At 49.3% G+C, this 20,997-nt stretch overlaps 1 protein-coding gene and 1 pseudogene across 1 annotated transcript in view; one reads left to right on the top strand and one right to left on the bottom strand.

Annotated features, from left to right (window-relative positions):
- Positions 1-20,997, bottom strand: part of LOC135909971 (uncharacterized) — a 250,532-nt gene that overhangs the window by 124,247 nt on the left and 105,288 nt on the right. The window lies entirely within an intron of this gene.
- LOC135909937 (CCR4-NOT transcription complex subunit 7 pseudogene) lies at positions 7,030-8,394 on the top strand (annotated as a pseudogene).

Raw genomic sequence — 20,997 nt, 5'->3', positions numbered from 1 at the left:
GCGTGCTCCAGCATGAACACTTCAGCAGGTTATGAAACAGCATCGGGCACCTCCGACAGGGGCAGGCAGCTCAGTGCATCAGCAGGTCCCAGGTCTTTTCCCAGACTGTAAACCAGCTGGTAACTAAGCTGCCAGCCTCAAGGCCCAGCGTACCACTCGAGGTGATGCCTGCACACGAACTGCCTTGTCAGGCCCCAGCAGGGCCAACAGCGGCTTGTAGTCCGTGACCACGTCGAACTTCCGGCCCCACAGATACTGGTGGAAGCATTCAGCATTGAACATGAGGGCCAAGCCTTCCTTGTCCAGCTGGCTGTAGCGTTGCACTGCAGCATAAAGCCAGCGAGAAGCAAACAACACAGGGTGGCCATCATTGTCCCAGCACGCCAGGACGGCTCCCATGGTGTACGGCGACGCATCAACGGTCAGGACGACAGGCTTGGCAGGATCGAAGTGTACTAGCACTGGAGCCTTGGTGATTAGCTCCCTGCTGCGCTGGAAAGCCCAGTCCTGCTCTTTCTTCCAGACCCATTACTGACCATCTCGAAGCAGAAGATGGAGCGCCTGTAGATGCTCCGACAGGATCAGCAGGAAACTCCCGTAGAAGTTGACGAGGCCGAGGCAGCTCTGAAGCTCCTTGTTCTAGGGCTCAGGCGCCTTGAGCACAGCATCAACCTTGCAGGGAGCTGGGGTTAGGCCATCCTGGGAAATAGTACTCAACGCTGGGGGCCAGGAAAATGCACTTTCCAGCTTGAGCTTGAGGCCGGCGTCCTGCAGTCGTGCCACGATGTGCAGGCTTTTTTGCATGTGGTCCCCGTCGTCGCTGCTAGTTACCAGGATGTCATCCAAGTACACCGCCACGTGCCTCATGCCCCTGAACAGGTTGTCAATCTCCCTCTGAAATATGGCTGGTCCTGAGGCCACGCCAAATGGTAAGCGCGTGTACTGAAAGAGCCCCGAAGTTGTAGATATTGTGACACACTTCCGGGAGGCATCCTGGAGCACCAGCTGCTGGCAAGCGTCTCCAAGGTCGAGCTTGGTGAACTGTCCACCGGACAACGCTGACGAGAGATCTTCAATCCGGGGCAGCGGGTACTTCTCGATGGTAGCGACGGAATTGATGGTAACCTTGAAATCCCCGCAGATCCTGACACTGCTGCCTCACTTGAGGGCTCGTACAATGGGAGCGGCCCATTCAGACGTCTTGATGGGCACCAGGATGCCCTCTCGCTGCAACCGTTGCAGCTCCTTCAGGGCAATTGGCAGTGGGCGAGGCTTGAAAAAAACGTGGCCAGGCTCCCTCAGGTACATAAATGCCAGCCGTCGTGCCGGCAAATGTGACCACCCCTGGCAGGAACGGGGACATGAACTTGGTCAGGAGGCTGGGGACGTCTTTCACCACATGCAGGCTGGCTTCCTGGTACTCTGGTAGACCAACGCCCAGTGCATGAATCCAGCTTCGGCCCAGCAGCATCGGCGACGACCCCTTGGTTAAGTAGAGGGGAAGCGTTGCCTCCCTGTCGCCAAAGCGAACGCTGACCTGTGCCTGACACTGGACCTGGGAGAGTTGCCCGGAGTAGCTGCGCAGCATCCCGCCCGAAGCCTCGACGGCTTCGCCGGGGAAAGTGCGCTTGAAGAGTTTCTAGGCCATTACTAACACGCTGGCTCCTGTGTCGAGCTCCATGGAAATTGGGTGCCCGCAGACTTCTACTGTCAGCATGTACGCCGGTACAGACGAAGGAACGAAGCCCGTGTGCCACATGTCGAAAATCTGCGGGTCCTCGGCCACGACGTGGAGCCTGGCTGCGGAAGAACGCGAGCCTGCTGCTGCACGCCCCCGCCGCGTATACCCTTGCGACGTACGGTTACCCTGGCTGCGGGCTTGTGTAGTACCTGCGCTTGAACCAGGCTGCTGGTGCTGTCCGTTGTTCGTCCTCCCCCTCGGCATCCCCGTGCCAGGTGCCCAGTTTTCCTGCACGTGAAGCATTGTGCTTGAGACAACTGGCACTGTGAGGGGGAGTGGACACCATCACCGCGACCGCAGGTACTGCCCTTTGTCGCGAACTTGTTGACCGCCGCTTCCGCCGATGATGAGCCAGTCGCATGGGCAATCTCGCCGGCGTCCTTGGCGGCAACTTCCATTGCCAGCGCTACTTTCACGGCGTCGTCCAGCGAGAGGTCGGGAAGCTCCAGGAGTCGCGTCTGCATGGCGAGGTTGCTGATGCCGCAGACGAAACGGTCCTGGAGCAGCGAGTCCAGTTGGTCACCGAAGGCGCAGGCATTCGTAACCCTCGTAGCGCAGCAACGAACTGCCCGAGGGTCTCTCCTTCCCGGCGGCTCCGGCTGTTGAAGCGGAAACGCTCCATTAGTGTGGACGGTGTTGCGTTGAAATGCGAGCACAATATGGTGAGCAGCTCAACCAGCGTGTTAACATGCGGCATGGCTGGTTTGAGAAGGTCGAGCAGGAGACTGAAGACGCGGGTCCCGCAGCTGGCCAGGGTAATGTCCTGCTGTTTGGCCTCGGGTGTGTTGTTTGCCGGGAAGAACACGTGTTCCTCGTAAACTGGCCAGGCTCCTCGAGCGGCTCCAGCCTTCCGTACAGCGGCATGGCGGCAGCAACGGGGGGCGGTGTTTTGCCGCTCGCGGCGGCGTGGGAGATCCGTGGGTACTCGTCGCCAGTGGCACGATCCGCTCGGGTTCGTGAACGAGGGAAGGCTCAAAGCACGTACCTTCCGTTAGACAAACGCTTCGCAGCGTGCTGGAGACGAACGATGACTGCCGCCGAACAGCTGTGCTCACCGGTGTTTATTTGGTGCGGTGACCAATGACGCCTACCGAGCCTGGCAGGCCACCGAGCCTGGCGGGCCGACGAGGATTATTATGCCCGAGGGGGCGTCACATGCTTGTTACACGCTGGAAGTTGTTACGTGTCCTCTAGGGAGCGTTCTGCCACAATTTTATTTTTTTCAAATCGGCTCATTAATAGCCGAGATAGAAATATTTCAGTGCCGCGAACCCATGATTTCAGCAGGCGGGCTCCACTACCAAGCAAGACGCTCTCTCCACTCGCCCCGTCTGGCCTACGCAAGCGCAATTCCTTCCCTGCGTTCTCCCATGCCGGACCTCGAGGATCGCGTTACGCATACGTCACAGGCCCCGCCTTCATATGTTCTTTTTTTTTGTTCCTCGCTTTTTTTTTTCGGCGCTACGCACTTTCGCCGACGGCGTCAGTGCGAGCTGTTGTCTCGTTCTCGCAGCGCACGATTTTGTGCGCTGTGCACAAGGAAACATGGCTAGCGGTATAATTCAGTGCTACACGAATACTGAGGCAGAACAAGCGGATTGCAGAGCGTGATCACGCGCTGGAACACGGTAGAAAATGGCATAGTTTCGGTACCTGCGCACGTAACGTACCGCACGAAGTACATCTCTCTTGCTTCGGTGCGAAGTAAAACAAAAAATACAAGGAGACATTCCGTTTGTGTGTTTTATTATTTCTCTAAACTTCCATTCGTCAACTCAAGCAAGAGATCGCACAGATAACAGATGTGGTCTTGAATAATTCTCGAAGTCACTTGTCACCACGAGCGATGCCACACTGCGGACACAATTACGTAGGCGCAGGGGCACGATTACGTCACCGTCCAGCGCGGCGGCCGCGAGTGAAGAGGGAAACGGTGTTCGGATTGAAATTTCAGATTTTTCCGCGGCGCGTAGCGATGTAATACTTTGCAGACACGATTGTTATCGCGCAATGTATGGTCTTCGCTTGTCAGCTCAACATGGCCAGACCTGGTGAGGGGCCCTTTAAAGGAAGCAAGTTTCTGTCATTATGTAGCACTTTATGAAGCGTTGTTTATTAAAAACATTGCGCAGATATTCTGAGAATCGTCTACAGATGCGCAAGCATTCTTTCGCTTGGCTGTTACATTTAGATATTGTTTTCCAAATTTCAGTTGGCCCATCCCCAAATTTCAACTTGACCCACCCCCGAATTTCAAGTTGGTCCACCCCGATTTTCAATTGGCCTACGCCAAAATATCAAGTTGGCCCGCCCCAACTACAAGCTTTCCCACGCATTTTCTATGGAGCCCTGCGTATCCCTATGGGTAAGATGTCAGGATTTCGTGTTACGGGCACGACTTTGCTAACAAAATTCTCTCATACAATTTTTTTTTCAATTGTTCCTTCTCGCTTATAAACCTACCAATCATTTACATTTACACTATTATAACGATGAAATGTCTTCGCAGATGACGCATTTTTGTGCAGATACAAGGCAGTACACTTTTCGCGTGGCATACAGATTTTGCTGGGGTACTTATCAAAGAATGCTTACGCTATAAAACACAAATAGATAATTCGGAGCAAACAACTACTTTTTTCGCATGCACATGGCTCTTCAGAGAGTACGAATGATCGCTGTACAGCCTTTAAAGTATGGCTACCTAAGCGACGCAGCCTGCTCTAGCACACAAGTTCTCACGTTTTATGTCTATACTATGCCCGCGGAGGTGAAAACTTACCGTACTTTTGCTCCAATTTTTTATTTAAGTGGGCGCAGTTAACGTTTTGAAATACTGGGAAAATATTTGCATTTACGCATAGCGACTCGAACCAAACGGGACACTTCGATTCGTTATTCATAACTTTAGAATATTCGCACAGCCCTAAAATCATGCATTGCGTGCACGTTAAAGAACCGGTAGTCAAAATTAATCCGGAGTCCCCCACTACCGCATCCCTCATAACCAAGCCGTGATCTTAGAACAACCGCCAAAAAAGAAAGAGGCGCCATCCTAGCGTGCAAGCGGCGGCGGCGAATGTGGGCGGAGCCTACGCCACGGCGCTGTAGGGGCTAGAATATATCGACGGCACCCACCGTTGTTTACAGACATAGTGTAGGTAAACACGAGCCACGAGCAATTCGACGCAGTCTGAACGGAACCGGTTTCTGAAGGCGCTGTGACCACCTGACGCACCTGTGCAGTCATGCGGCTTTGCCACTGATAGGTGCGGCCCTGTGTGACGTCACAGGTCGCGTCAGTGACTCCTCAACCAATACCGTACGGTGCTGCGGTGCGGAAGAGCTTGCGCGAAGCAATGCTGCCACCGAAATATCGCTCGGAGTAACTCGGCAAAGACAGCTCTATATTCTGATGAACATGAACCGTGAATAGTATTCTAACCGAACCGATTTATCAGTAACAATTTTGTCAGTGAAGGTTGGTTGGAGACGTTCCGCACCCCTCACGGCAGCATAACGCTGTCGAACCTTTTCAGGAAGTACACCATGTTCCTTTGCCAACTCTTCGCTAAGGATCCGTTCTGACGGCATTTTAGTGCCACGCGGGCCACCGCCGCGATCCTTGTGGAGTCACGTAATCTCAGCAACACGGGGACCTGGTAGAACGCCGGCCCAACTTTCCTCCCCCATACTAAATAACATGCACACTGAATACAATAAAGCAAGGCGAAAAGCACGCGCACAACATATTAGAACAATGTATGAAAATAATCCCACGTACAACACAATATACCCGGACGCAGCCGCGTATTCGACCGTACACTCGAACGCCAGTGATGCCCAAAAGAACGTCAGGAGGTACGCAGTGGCAATCGTCGACACGAAAGCACAGCAACAATTTACGGCATCCGTCAGGGCAGGTGCTCCGGCGGCTGCCGAAACTTTCGCTGTGGCAATGGCCCTCGCTCACGCGGAACGCACGCAAAAGAACGTCGCCATAATAACAGACTCTCAAGAAGCATGTCGCCTTTTTCTCAGGGGCCACGTGACCAAAACATGTCACTCAATAATGCCGACGAAATTCGCCCATCATCACCGGATCCTATGGTGTCCAGGTCATACAGGCCTTGAGGGGAACGAACTGGCCGATTCGCTAGCCCGAGGTATTATTAACCGGGCCGACTCGACTGGGACGGTCCCAGGTAGCCACTGTAATGGCCCCAATCCAACGAATACCCGGGAGATTCTCGCTCATCAGCGTGCAACCAGAAAAAAAATACCCTCCCCCTCACCCATAACTCAGTGGAGAGGAAGCCGCCAGTTGGAGCAAAATTCCCAGACCAGGGTATTGCCCCACCTTAAATTACAGAATGCCATGTTCCCCACTCGCTACAGGCCAGACTGCCCGTGGTGCGGCGGCATACCAACACTACAACACATTACTTGGGACAGTGAATCACACCCATTTGATAAAACACAGCACACAATGGAGCAATGGGAGGCACAGCCAACCGAGCCTGGCGGGACAACAGTCCTTCATAAGACAGGTCAAGCGGGCCGCCGAGGCCAGCGGGGCCTTGGACTAAAGGGGTTCCGACCACTGCACGTAAATCGTTTAGGTCAATAAAAGTTTCTCTCTCTCCCCCCAGTGACCCAATTTTGCTCCGCTGGCCCTACCCTCGCAAATGCCACTACCTCTCTGTGCGCCCTTCGCCTCTTAGTGTGACGTCATTCGGTTAGATGCGGAAAACCTGTCACCACTGGCAAAGAAAGCTATTCGCTTGAACAAATGTGCAGGGACACCTGGAGAAAAGCGTCGCCCTAAATGGCAGCATCTGGCCGGAGAACAAGGTTGACGACGTTGAGCCGCCAGTTCATCGTCGCAGGCTCGCTGTAGAGAATTCTCGGTGTGGGCACAGTTATTTCAGCATAGAGTCTCCGTACTCTACGTTTTTCAGGATGCTGCTGCGAAGAAAACGTAACTACGAAACCGCGACAGATTCCGCGAAATTTGGCTGAAATGTCATTGCAAGTTAGCGCTCTATTACAAAATAGCAAATCAATCGCATTCAGCTGAAGTCTTGCCACTGGTTCTGTGTGCATGCAGCCTTCTCGCACAATCCCCGAAGCCACTCAACCAAAGAATTTTTTTGAACATCGTTGCAGATAGAGGCTCCATAAAAAACAAAACCAACGGACAACAGCGCCACCAAGACTAACAGGCAAGTAATAAAAATGAAAGGCTTTTTTCTGGTCACGCTCAGCAAGGACAATTGAAAGCAGAATTCACGCGAAAGTTGTGAAAATGCAGCCGAAACATTAATTTAAGAAATTATTTGCGCCAATCAATCAGCGTCATTTTTCCTCTAAGCGAAGGGGCGCAGGAGTCGCCACTGTCACTCCGAATGGTACCACAGAGTCATCGTGGACAGTAAGCATGCCTGCTCTAAAGGAAGCCATGAGCAAGTTGAGTATTAACAGCACTAGTAGCGCCGATGACAGTGACCGAAATGCCCTGGAAGTCGCCAACGAGGCCTGCGGAATCCGCGATGTCTGGGCGTGCAATCTCGAAGAAGAGTTCTGCACCATCAGGGACCTCGTCCAGAAGTACAACTACATCGCCATGGACACAGAGTTCCCAGGCGTGGTAGCGCAGCCCATAGGGAAATTCCGAAGCATCACCGACTATCAATACCAGATGCTGCGCTGCAATGTTGACCTGCTCAAGATTATCCAGCTGGGTGTCACTTTTCTCGACGAAAACGGCAACAAGCCCATAAATTTCTCCACCTGGCAATTCAACTTCAAGTTCAGCCTAGCGAAAGACATGTTCGCACAGGATTCCATCGACCTTCTCATCAAGTCTGGCATCCAGTTTAGCCGGCACGAGACGGAGGGCATAGACCCGTACGAGTTTGCCCAACTGCTCATGACTTCGGGGGTGGTTCTCTCAGACGACGTCAAGTGGCTCACTTTTCACAGCGGCTACGATTTCGGCTACCTGTTGAAGGTGTTGACCGGTGAGAACCTGCCTGCGGACGAGAACGACTTCTTTGAGCTGCTTCAACTATACTTTCCATGCATATACGATGTTAAGTACCTTATGAAGAGTTGCAGAAGCCTGAGAGGAGGCCTGCAGGATGTGGCTGGGCAGCTCCAGCTAGAAAGAATCGGGCCACAACACCAAGCAGGCAGTGACAGCTTGCTCACTGGTGCGGCCTTTTTCAAGATTCGAAAGGTGTTCTTTCAAGACAAGATGGACGACGAGAAATTCAGCGGGTTCCTGTACGGTCTGGGCGCGTCGTGCAGCTCAAACGATAACCAAATGTTCGAAGTCCATGTAAACCCTAACCACGTGGCTCGGATCCTATCGGGGACTCCTCCCACCGTCGTCTATACCACACCCATCACCAGGAATTTTTTACCCTGACAACCTTCGGCATCCTGCCACTACTGGGCTCGCTTGCTCTTCATGAGCCCAGCCATTCTGTGCAGACTGAGTGCTCAATTGGGACTGCTAGTGTGTGCGTGTGTTTAGTTTGCCTCTCGTTGTTTTTCCATCCGGTTATCTCCGTTAGTCTTTCATAATATCTTTCAACCTCTATCATTACTGTCATGAGAAAATAAATTGTTTGTTTTTGGAATAACAAATGTGTCAGTCGTCGTGCGGATGCCGCAGCTTCCCCCCCCCCCCCATAGAGTTTCCTACTAAGTTTACTAGAGAGAATTCTGGCGCTGCGATCGTTCAACTACCATGAGAATAAATCTATGAACTTCGATGGGAATTCCGTTTAGTACACGGGTGTGTCTAACCATGGAGAAGGAAAAATACCAGGAGGAAGCATGACGTCACTCAGCTAGCTACGGCAGGTCAACCTCCTCTCGTGACCACGTCATGAGTTTCAGACAACAATTACTAGCGGGAACTCTGGCGCTAGCGTCTACGGAAGCTGCAATCAAGGCGGTTCAGCCAGCACGGGAATTACGGGATTTGCCTAAACATTGTCCTTCTGGCTTCAAATGGCTCCACGACTTTGTACATTCGTCACTTTCAACAAATTACAATGCATTAAACAATTCCATAAACAATATTAAATTTGTCCGATGGCAGGATTCGAACACAGGGCTTCTAGCACTGAAGCCGGATACCGAAACCATTACGCCACGGGAGCATGCATCGGCAAGCAGCATAGGACGCCCTTGTGAATTCATCGCGGGCAAGCCAGCATGTTCAGACGCTTGGCGCGCTTCAATATGGCCACCTCAACAGGGTGAGCCGCTGCAATTAGTAGCGAATGTGCGTGTTCGCAGAGCATTCTGCACTTGAAAAAGTACAGATCGCTTTGAAATTTAGTACAATGAAGGCAAATAAAGCGTAATAAAGAAAGTCACAAGAACGCCTGACTCCACATGTACGAAGAGTTTCGTCCAATCTTTCCCAAATGATACTTGAGAGACAAGTGGGCGCTGTTTGCAAGATCCGTTCTGGGTTTCTTGACCCATTAGGCTTAACAAAAACAGCCGCATTAGCTGTACATGGCCTCCGAGATTATCAGCGCTATGTGCTGACAATCTCTGAGACCAACAATATACACCGAAAGTAATGCTCACTTCTTACGTAGCAAATGACTACGGCTTTCGTTTCGAAACGGCTTTCGTTTATTCCCAAGCAGCTTCGACGACGGAGTATTATGGATAACCTTGCGGAGTTTTCGAGATTCCTTCTCGTTTAGAACGCGTCGAAGCCTAGCCTTCCTAGAGTTACTGTATATGCTATGCTGTATATGGTAGCATACACAGTAACTTCCGAGATGGCAGCGCCACGCCGGGAGGTAGGCGCGACGGGATCTGGCCTCTGATTTCAGATCTCGGAGGCTATAGTCGACAGCTTGTACTGATTACGCCGCGGATCGGCAAACACTGAAAGTACAAACGCCTTCCCTGCTTACACTGCGCTGGCTATCGCAGTTTTCTGACGCACACACAGCGCTTGGTGAATAGATGGAATCACTTAGAGTATGTATGTATGCAAAACTTGAAGCGTAATGGAACAGCGTCCCGTACGGAAACTACGCTATCACGCTATACTTAAACTCAGTTTTTGCAAAGTTCATTTGCAAAACGGTAACGCTGTGTCCCTTAACCCCGCTATTACGCTAAAGTTAAACTAAAGCTGTCTAATGTCCGGAAGTCGCAAGAGGCGCCGCCAAATAACAGGTCCCCCGTGCGGCCACGACGTAACGGCAGCAGTGATGTTGCCAAGAAGGCGGATTCATCAAGTTATGATCAGACAGTAAAGAAAGAATAAAAATGACAACCATTGCTATCTGTGAAGATGGAATGCCAGCGAAAGCTGACGACAGTCAAAGATCTCAAACGAAGAGAAAAGTGATTTCGCTGCTATTCCATCTTTATAGGAATGGGTCACTTTTTTCGTTGCGAGTCTGGCTTCGTTGCTCGTTCTGAGGTGCCCGGGCTGAGTATTTCCAATTGCTAGTAGGTACAGTGGGGCGTGGCACTTGCGGAGACGATGGACGTTAGCGCGCATGCGCGAGTAAGAGCGGGTGCGAGAGAGGAAATGCGGTTCCTTGAATATACGACTCTGCCCAGGCACTACGGAGGAGTTTCTTAGCGCGTGTTGTATGCACTTGTCCCTAGGCGTGCCGGCAGAAGTCGCGGGGCAGCTTCGTAGTTGGCGGCTCGACGCAATCATATTTATTCAATCTTGTTTTTTACTAATTAAAACAACGTGTCATTATTTCGCATTATCGGCGGCGCCTCCAGGACACCAAAGCAGGGTCCTTTTTTTTATGCGAACACCCCCTGGCACGCTTCGGCCTCCGCGGCTCCAACCCACGGGCCGCCCTGCTTCCAGCTTTGATCCCCCGCTACCGCTTGGCTGCCCCGGAGATACTGCACCATCTGCTTTATAACCTCAGGTGCTCTCCTGTCAGGAGGCCTCCGTTTGTTGGTTACATGTGGCCCTCATGGAGCAGTGCTTGTGAAAAATGCAATCTATCGTCGCGACTAAAAAAGCGACCCGCGACAGAACCTTGGCCCTTCAGACACAGCGATCATCAAATGAGGCGTCCGTGCCCACTGCCTCCCCACGCGGGCAGCCAGCGGCGGAGCGTAAACTGGAAGGCACTCCGCAATGCCGGCATGCCTAGGGGACAAACGCATGCAACATGCGTTAAGAAACCTCCTCCGTTGTGCCTAGGCAGACTCACATATTCAAGGAGCAAAGGCCCCCAGATTTTCTCTCTCGCACCCGCTCTTACTCGCGTCTGCGCAGAAACGTCGAGCGCCGTGAAAAGCGCCACGCCCCGCTGTACCTACTAGCAATTGTAAAAACGCGCCCGCGCTCGCGATTGTCGTTTTGTTAAGCATCGCGGGAACGTTCGTCGGCGGTCGTGTCGCGCCGGCGCCGTTTACATTCTCGTCGCTGTTCCCTCTGGCGCTCCTCGTACGCATGCTGTTCTTCGGGTGTATGAGCTAACGTGTCCGCGCCATCGATAACGCAGCTGTTTTTAGCGCCGATATCTCTCCTGCTTATATACTGCGATAAGATTGACGTCACGCTATTGTTCACAGCGAGCGTTCCAACCTGTTTCGCATTTTGACATTTGCACCGCCGCACTGCACCCGTATGGGTTTGTTAGAAATCGCTAAGACCGTTTCTGTTGCCGGACGCCGAAAAAACTACGTGTTAGTTATTACAGTTTTCGCTGTAAAAAGACCAGGATGGTGGCGCCTTAGAGAAAGGCGCTGCACTGCGTATGTTACGGAAATATCGCTGAGCTAGTAAATATGACAGATACTGACCGTTAGTGACAGAAGGCTATAGTAGGAAAATATTACAAACCTGCAAGAGAAATAAACGCGAGACAAAGCGGAAAGCTTACGAAGACCATGCGCACGTTTGTGTATGTGTGCGTGCGCACGTGCGTTCCGCAACTACACCGGCCATTTCTCTCTACGCTGGAGATGGTGGAACGATTCCAGTCGAATTACGCGGGATAAAAGGGAACTTCGACATAGCCACCGGTAGAATAAGCACGTGGTTTTTAGTGGTCAAAGTGGCAGGATGCAATTACCGTCCCCACCCCCCACCCCTCGTCAGTGGCGTAGCCAGAAATATTTTTTTCTTTGGGGGTGGTGAGTGCGCACACTTGACTGAGGGAGCGGAGTCACGTGGCTGGTGTGCCGGCCCCCGTTTGCTACGCACTTGCTTCTCCTCTCCACTATCTTACGAACTTGTTTCTTTATAGTATTCGGCTAATAAAAAAAATTATGAACAACCAACGTAATGCCTATCACAAAAGAAATCAATAAGCTTTGATCATATGAGACGAGATCGTCGTGCTACAGCACCAATCCGTAAGGTCGCTACGGCATGAGCAAAAAACCACGGCCGCTCGATAAAAAAGCAAGGTGCGGTCAGCTACGTCGCGCCGCGAACAATATGCGGGCGCGTTCGCTCTAGGTTTTCCTGCTCAGTTTAATCCAAACGCCATTGAAAATAATCCAGGTGCCTGCCAATTTAATCTGAGCGCCAGCATTTTTAATCCCAGTGCCAATAATTTAATCCAGGCGCCACCACATTTAATCCCAGCGCCATCCGAATTAATCCGCGTGCCAAGTCATTTAATCCTTGCGCCAGCCATTTTAATCCAAGTGCCGCACAATATAATCCCAATGCCAGTCAATTTAATCCTGTTGGAAATTGATTGAGAAACGAATAATTCTTGCAGAAGAGCTCGTAACAGGCGTCATGAAAGCCGTATATTCATTGATGTGATCACTATATTGGCGTCAGCACTATAGGAGCACAGTTTCCACGCTACCGGTGTTATGGTTTCTTCAGAAACACTTCCGTGTGTTATACCGCTCGCTCATTTCCTCCTTTTCAAGTCGCATTTCCGAGTGGCAAGAGTGACTCACATAAGTGAGGCAGAATCGTGACGGATATTACGCGGCTGGAGTTGCGAACATGACATGCGATTTCCTTCCATATCGTGTTGCATATCGATCGACATCGTTCGCAAGGGTAAAAACTTGCTCACCATTACTCAGGCACTTGACATAATCACTAAGCGATTCAATATAGCTCACTTAGCTTGTGTCTTGCATACACTCTTACGCTTCCAACATGCATATCAAACGAATTGGTTCTGAGAATGTAACAGCTTATTCTTGAGTGACATGATTAGGTCACTAGTGACCTACTCGACGTCACCGCCGTCACACATATCCTGATCTGGCAACTAACATATCAAAGGAAACCGCTTTCGAAGCTTAAAAACCTGCTCCCTATCATTGACTGAAGTGACGTGATCACTAGTGACTCTCGTGACGTCACCACTCTTTTCACGCATGCCCTATCCTAAACTGCCGGCATGCATATCAAACGAAGTGGCTATAAAGGGTAATAACTGGCTCACTATCACGCAGCCAATGAGGTGACCTCTAGTGACTCACATGCTGTCATCATGGTTTTCACCCAACTATGCACTTCGTTTGATAAGCATGCCGGCAGTTTAGGATAGCGCATGCGTGAGAAGAGTGGTGCTTAGAGATTATGCCAAGTGCCTTAGTAATGGTGAGCAAGTTTTTACCCTCGCGAACAATGTCGATCGATATGCAAGGCGATAGGGAAGGAAATCGCATGTCATGATCGCAACTCCAGCCGCGTAATATCCGTCGCGATTCTGCCTCACTTATGTGAGTCTCTTGTCACTCGGAAATGCGACTTGAAAAAGAGGAAATGAGCGAGCGGTATAACACACGGAAGTGTTTCTGAAGAAACCATAACACCGGTAGCGTGGAAACTGTGCTCCTATAGTGCTGACGACAATATAGTGATCACATCAATGAATATACGGCATTCATGACGCCTGTTACGAGCTCTTCTGCAAGAATTATTCGTTTCTCAATCAATTTCCAACAGGATTAAATTGAGTGGCATTGGGATTAAATTGTGTGGCACTTGGATTAAAATGGCTGGCGCAAGGATTAAATGAGTTGGCACGCGGATAAATTCGGATGGCGCTGGGATTGAATGTGGTGGCCCCTGGATTAAATTATTGGCACTGGGATTAAAAATGCTGGCGCTCAGATTGAATTGGCTGGCACCTGGATTATTTTCAATGGCGTTTGGATTAAACTGAGCGGGAAAACCTTAGTATACAGTTGCGACCTCTTTTCTTGGTGAGGGCGCCACTGCTCGGGGATACTTTGGCGACTTCGCGCCGGGGCTAAGCGGGCGTTGGTTCTCGTGCGTCAGAACATGTTTGCCTCATGCTCTATGCATTCGTCTCGTGCTTTTTCGCGTGCGTGTGGGTGAGCAAGTTTGCCTGTGCTTGCTGTGCTTCGTTAAGGCTCTTCGGTGTACGCACATGTGTGCCGTAGCCAGCCACGTTCACGTGGCGCGATGCCGCGCAACTGTTGTGTGCCACTCTGCGACACAAATGCCAAAAAGGATCCGAATGTGAAATATCACGAGTTCCCCTGCGACTTGGAGCGTCGAGAAGCGTGGCTGAAAAATACATCTCGCCAAGGAGTGTCGGGAAAAGGAAGCAAGGGGGAACTGAGCGACAGGTCTCTGGTATGTTCCCTGCACTTTACAGAAAATGATCATAAAAAGAACACGAAGCTTAGGCTCCTGCTTCCGACTGCAGTACCGACCGTGTTTTACAAATACCCACAGTACCTTTCTACAAAAATCCACAGTACCACAGAATTTCTAACGCTATGGTCTGATGCAAAAGCAGATCTCGAACTAGCACCAGTAGCTTTTTCTGGCTGGGTACATTGTACGAGCTTGTGAAGCTAAGGCATGAACATTTTTTTTTTTTGTAGTGGATACAAGTCTTGTTTTAAATTTAGCTTAATGTTTGTGACCTTAATGTGAGTGCTTTTGGAAGTTCCGAAGCCTGTGTATAACTTTGCGCTGCATAACTTTATTTATACTGTTACGACTCTTTGAGCAGAACCCTTTTTTACCACAATCAAGTTGTTGCTTTATGAAACATTTGACACTGCTTTTTCAGGTGCCAGGCGAATTGTACAAAACCCTACTGGAAGCACCAGAACCAACCAGGCCACTCTACGGGCTGATAGCAAATATGGACAGTGGAAGCTTGGCATACCCTAAAATGGAAATTGTTAAGCTATGCCAGCTGACTTGCACCTTTGTTCAACGGGTCATGAAGACAGATTATATTCGAAAAAGCATCAATATGTGCCACATCTTGATGTCACCATTACTTTCACATTTCACATAGTGTCGGCAGTTAATGTGTGGGACAAAGGACCATGCTCACACTGAGGAGCTTTGCAAAATATTATTGAGCAAGTTGCTGCGGCCTCTCTTAGCTAACTGGGCTGGGAATGTTAATTCAACAGTGGATCAACTTTAGAGATTGTCGCATAAACTTCTCTCAAGGAAGGTTCACCGCTTGTGAATACCAGTGAATATATTCTTCCTTGCTTATGACAATGCAATAAAAGTATCAAGCTGCTGGCTGAAGCATGTTTTGCACTTTTCTTGGCTGCAGCTGCACTTGTAAACTTCCGACAACTTCACTTGTATTTAATTGTTTGTTTCAATTAATGACTTAAATGTGGACATCTAAGCATGTAGCCAGTTTTTTTTTTATTTTATTTTATTACGGGGCCTGAGGTGATCTTGATGCCAAGCAGGATGGGGAGGGGGGAGGCGCTGTTGGGCGAGTCATAGTTGTCACGAACAGTGGCAAGAGAGAGGAAAAGTTAATCTTCGTTAAAATGGGCGCACTCCTTAGATAAGCTCCAGCATCACTCAATATGCTTCGTCTTGATGAGAAACAATCTACTGATTATTTGCAGTCATAAGCGTTTCCATTTCATCTAAGTTAGTTTGCATACTTGGGAAACTCCGTACAAGTTCTCCCTATGTAAAGTTTTTACTTTGCGTACGTGTTTACGAGAAGTGAATAAAAGCATTGTAGATTGCTTCAAGCAGAAACTCTCGATGGAAGTGCGTTACCCGGTCGTGCACCGTACGGGCAACCGTCACGGATAGCGTTCAGGCGTATTCTAGAACAGATTCCCACTCCTGTGACAATCTGTTGGCGTTTGCGGCGTAATCAGCACTTCTAATGACGACTTTACCTGCAATTTCCAAATAAAGAACGCATCATTTACGCCTGGACTGGGGTGAATATCGTGCGTGCCGACGCAGCTGTGAAGGCGCTCACTATCAGCAGCCGTCCCCGAGCAGGGCTGCCGCGGCGGAGAACTAGGCCCGACACGCCGTTCAGGCGCGACGCAGCGGCCCTGTGCTTTTGCATCGAGCGGCCGTGAAAAAACATATCGGCGCGCGCAGCTAGGTTTGCTGGAAGGTATAGCGCCACGCAAAACTTCTTTAGAACCACCCGCAGTCAAATGTTAGGAAGCCAGGTTTTTCTGTAACGTACGCAACGTAACTTCGCAATAATTTTCTCAGCTATGGCTTGTCCTCATGAGAGAAGGAGATGACATGTAACGTGGGAAAGAGCTTCGCTGTACAACGGCCGAGGGGGCGCTGCGCGCGCGTCGTCCCTCTAGCCCGGCCCTGGCTGTACATCCACTTTCAGAGTGTAATGGAGGCGGCTTTTATTTATTTATTTTTGCGTGAAGTGCGTTAAGACTCGAATCGCAACTCACCTACTGCTCGCGGAGTGATGAGGACGCGAATAGGAAAGGACGTTACGACATTACGCATTGATGAACACGAAGGATTGCATACACTGGCCGGAACGCGAAACCACAAATGAGAGAGACCCGCCGCGGAAGCCCAGTGGCTACGGCGTTGCGCCGCTGAGCTCGATGTGGTGGCCGAGATCGTCCCGCGGCCGCATTCCGACGAGGGCGGAATGGCAATGCAGAAACGCTCATGCACCACGCACTGGGTGCAACACCGAAGGATACCAGGTGGTCAAAACTGATCTGGAGACCCCCGCCCCCTACGGCATGCCTCGTAATCAAATCGCCGGTTTTGACACGTAAAAACTAAAATTTAATTGAACTGTAACAATGTAAAGATACTTTCTCTGTACGTGGTGACGGAAGCGCCGCCTTGGGCGCACGCGCGTACCAGCAGCGCTGCGCCACAGCTACAGTCAACTAGAACGTTACGATGCCGTACTGTAGCCGCCGCTGGAAACTGAGCCCGTCACGAAATGCCGTGCACATAAATGCAAACCCCGCATTCGGCGCAAAAAGCTTTAGAATCGTAGCCAGCCCAGACTCAACAAGTCCGTCACGCGCCCCGCTCCGCACGTGCACTGTCAAGCACGGTGGCGCCCAACGACGAAACAAGGCGCGCCACCGCCGCATCCGCCAACTGAGGACGTTAAAAATGCGTTGCGTACAGATCGCAGGGCGGGGAAACGCGTGCTACCAATGCTAGCTCCAACAAGGCCCACGGAGGTCACTGTTACCAGAGGACACTTACGGAAAGACAGCCCCTTCGAGTGTCCGTGCGTCTGGAACGTACGTCCGCGCGTACCGGCGAGACGCTCAGTCTGTGCGTCACGTTATCAAACCTAACCACGCTGCAGTGGTGGCGCCCTCGGAAATAAAGACACCGATCTCGGAGGCTATGCTTTTGATACTTGTATGCGGCGGAAGCGATTGAGGGAGCCGTAAACGCGTCGCAGGCGTTTGGTTTTTAACACCGGGTATTAAAGCAAAATATTAATCACGCAAGTTGTAACGCCATGTTTTGTAAAATCAAACAAACTAATAATACGTTAAAATGTTGCAGGAAAATGTAAACTGCTCTGTAGTTCTTTAATATAGCAAGCGCAAAAACAAGCTATCAAACTAGGTATTAAATAAAGGTGTTTATTTTTCATCCATGTTCTTCATCTGATAGGCGACCTGATGCGAACCGCCCCGCGCCCGCGAAAAGGCACCCACGTGACCTGCTTCTCGGCGCTTGGAACGAACTGGTCCGTGCAGCCGTATGTGTGATCAAAGTTAAATTATATACGAGAATTGGAGCCCTAGACTACATACGACACGGCAGGTTCTCGACAGAACGCTCTGCAAAACAACCGCTTGAGTTGTTCCGTTTGACACAAGTGGCACATACATACCTTTGACGTAGGCGTAATCGACCAAGGAAAAATTCAAATCCGAGAAAACGAAATTGCCTAATAAAAAGGCGAGGAAGCGCCAGGGTTTCGCTGGGAGTTGAACTGGTTGCTGGCGCCATATTTTGTCACGATTCACTTCATTTTACATCCGTTTCTTACCACCCGTCGCGTCGAGTGGCCACGATAGAGGCACGACGTGACGTCCAAGTGAATGGTGATCGAACAGTGATGAAAAGAATATGAATAAGGAAATGGAATGTTAAAACGGGTAAATACCCTGCATGATGCATGCTGATCGCCGACCGATGCCGCATATACCTAAGCAATTTTGAAAATGCCTTGCATATGAGGGTACACAATATATAATTATACAATATTGCTAATTAAGGACGAGGTATATCAATCGGTAACATCAAAGTTCTAAAAATTAAATTCTGGGGTTTTACGTGTGAGGACCACGATTTGATTATGAGGCCCGCCGTAGTGGGGGACTGCGGATTAATTGCCACCACCTAGGGTTCTTTAACGTGTGCATCCGATGCACTGTACACGGGCGTTTTTGAATTTCACACCCATCGAGATATGCGGCCGCTGCGGCCGGGATTCGAACCCGCGCCCCTTCGAGCTTAGTATAGCGCAACGTCATAGCCACTACACGGCTATCAAAGTTCTAATAAAGCACATTAATATGCCTTCGATCTGCCTCCAGCGCGAACTTCCAGATTCACTGCTCCGGCTCGAATTTCACCCAGCGCAGTGGCTCACGCCGAGCATTGCGCTTCAGCTGGGCACGATAGAAGTCACGCTGTAGCGGGTTCGATTCCTGGCTGCCATAGACTGCATACACGTACGGGGGCGGAATGCAGTACGTTTGTGTACCGCGCTTTGGATAAACGCGTACATTTCGATGTAACTCAATGCAGCAATTGCGCAAGTAATGAATTATTAAACTGTAACTTTTTAACCGAAAGAGAGCAGATCGACCATCAATCCCAATACAAGACGTGTACGTCATATCCAAGTTCATAAATATACTTGCAGACATGCATAAAAGCTAGCTCACGCTCCTACTTTCTAAATGAATGCCAGTCAAATTCACCCAGAAAATCCCACAATAAAAGACTGAGAAAAGCGCAACTTTCACGCACTTAGCAGACGCCGATGTGTGATAGGTGACATTTTTTACGCCTCACCGCCCGGCGAGCATAACGTGCGTCGTTATCAAGAGGAGATCTCGATCGATTTTCATGTTCGCGCGACGCTGAGGCGTAAACACGCCAATCGTGGGCGTCTGCTATAACTACGCTCTTCAGCATTTCAGTTTCGGTTTTCGGGATCAAATCCAGCTGAATTCATTACGCTGCAGAAATTAGAAGCGTCAGATTTTGACCATGTCTGGAATCGCTTACGAACTCTTGGGATGACTGGAACTTTTCGGTTTCATTATTTCTTCTACATCGAGTCATTTCGACGTCTATGTGGCAAAGTAAATCCCCTAATTATCGCATCTTTCCAGGTCTTTAAAGGGCTTCGAACCTATTTTCTGAAACACCCCGTGTAACCAGAAGAGAAATCTCGTTTGCTACTCAACATTGCGGGTGGATAGGGTAGAAAGATAAGAAGGAAATGAAGGGAAAAAAAACAGCCCATGCACAAATTACAGGACAGAATCGGTATAATTACTTCCACACGCATACTTGCTACAAATGCACATAGGCAGTCAGTTGATGTCAGATAGTCCGCGCCGACTGATCCCCTGATGTTGCTTTTCAAATTCAATTTATTTCATGCAATGTAAACGTTTGTTTCATGCGCAATTAATTTTCTCCACTTCTTTGCTATCAGACTGCAGCACCAACTCAAGGACTAATCGTTTCCCTAAAGCTACATGCGCACGTCACGCAACTAGTGCATGCAAAACAAATGGATTTTGATGACTGCCGCGCTGCGCGTCAAAAAAGAAATATATATCGCAATACGGCATTTACAATTTATGCAGAGATATATCTCTGGCCTCGTCCCCAATCCTCCGAGCCTCTATAGCATCGTAAAACCCTTCCCTGTGCTTTTTTTTTTTTTTTCTTCGCAGCACGGTACGCTCAATCTCTCAAAACCCAACTCAGTCCTTTTGCGATATGCCTACCGGCCTGTCCTATATATGCGTGGTTTAAGCGGATTTGCGCAAATGCCGCCTGATGTACGTACTAAAGACATCGCAACAGAGATCAAGACGTCGGCGCAAGCGCTTGTTGCTTTTCCACTGTCACGCTTTCCATTACAGCGTACTGCAGTGCCCTGCAGAAAAGCAAAGATTGGTTTCGCAGAGCGCAAAGCGAAAGTGAAGACAAGGGATGCATTGCAAAAACGATTTACTGTAGGTACTGTATATTCTAAGAAGTACACAATTTAATACATTTTTTGTTTACTTACACGTACTTCTATTTCATATACAATCTAATATACGCAATAGAATAACAAAATTTAAGAACGTACGATTACATAAAAACCAAGCAACACTGTACAGTAAACATCTATAAATGTTAGGCAACACTGAAATACTAAAACTTATTAACGCACAATTAATACAAATTGCAAAAGAAAAAAATTACAATACAAAAATACATAAACGTATATGAATTACTATTACAAACACGCTTACATAATAAAACTTTATATCAAAAGTCTGGCAACTCTTAATATTTTGTGAAAGTCTGACCACCAAACATGCCACTCTGATCTGTGACGTCAGGTCGTCGGTCGAACATTACGAACCATTTAACCAAGACCAAATGCAATGCAATTATTAGAATATATTACAACAGGATGTTATAAAGACAACTACTTACCCAAATACTAATAATTTGGTGTGACATAAAAATCTGGCAACAATACAATTCAGCGAAAGTTTGGCTACAACTCAACATGACATATTTTCGCCTGAGTGTACAAAATCGCTTAAAAATGCTGCAAATTAAATAATTCTTTTTACTTTTGCATGTTGCATTTAGTTTATGTCATCTCAAATTAAACTTTTCGTGCACATATAACTAATGGTGTTCGTCACAAAAATATGGCCACACTGTTTTAACACAAAAACCTGGCAACCGTTTGTCAACGTTGCTAGACGCA

This window comes from Dermacentor albipictus, chromosome 1, assembly GCF_038994185.2.
Source record: "Dermacentor albipictus isolate Rhodes 1998 colony chromosome 1, USDA_Dalb.pri_finalv2, whole genome shotgun sequence".
NCBI lineage: Eukaryota > Metazoa > Arthropoda > Arachnida > Ixodida > Ixodidae > Dermacentor > Dermacentor albipictus.
This window is presented reverse-complemented; position numbering and strand designations above follow the sequence as displayed.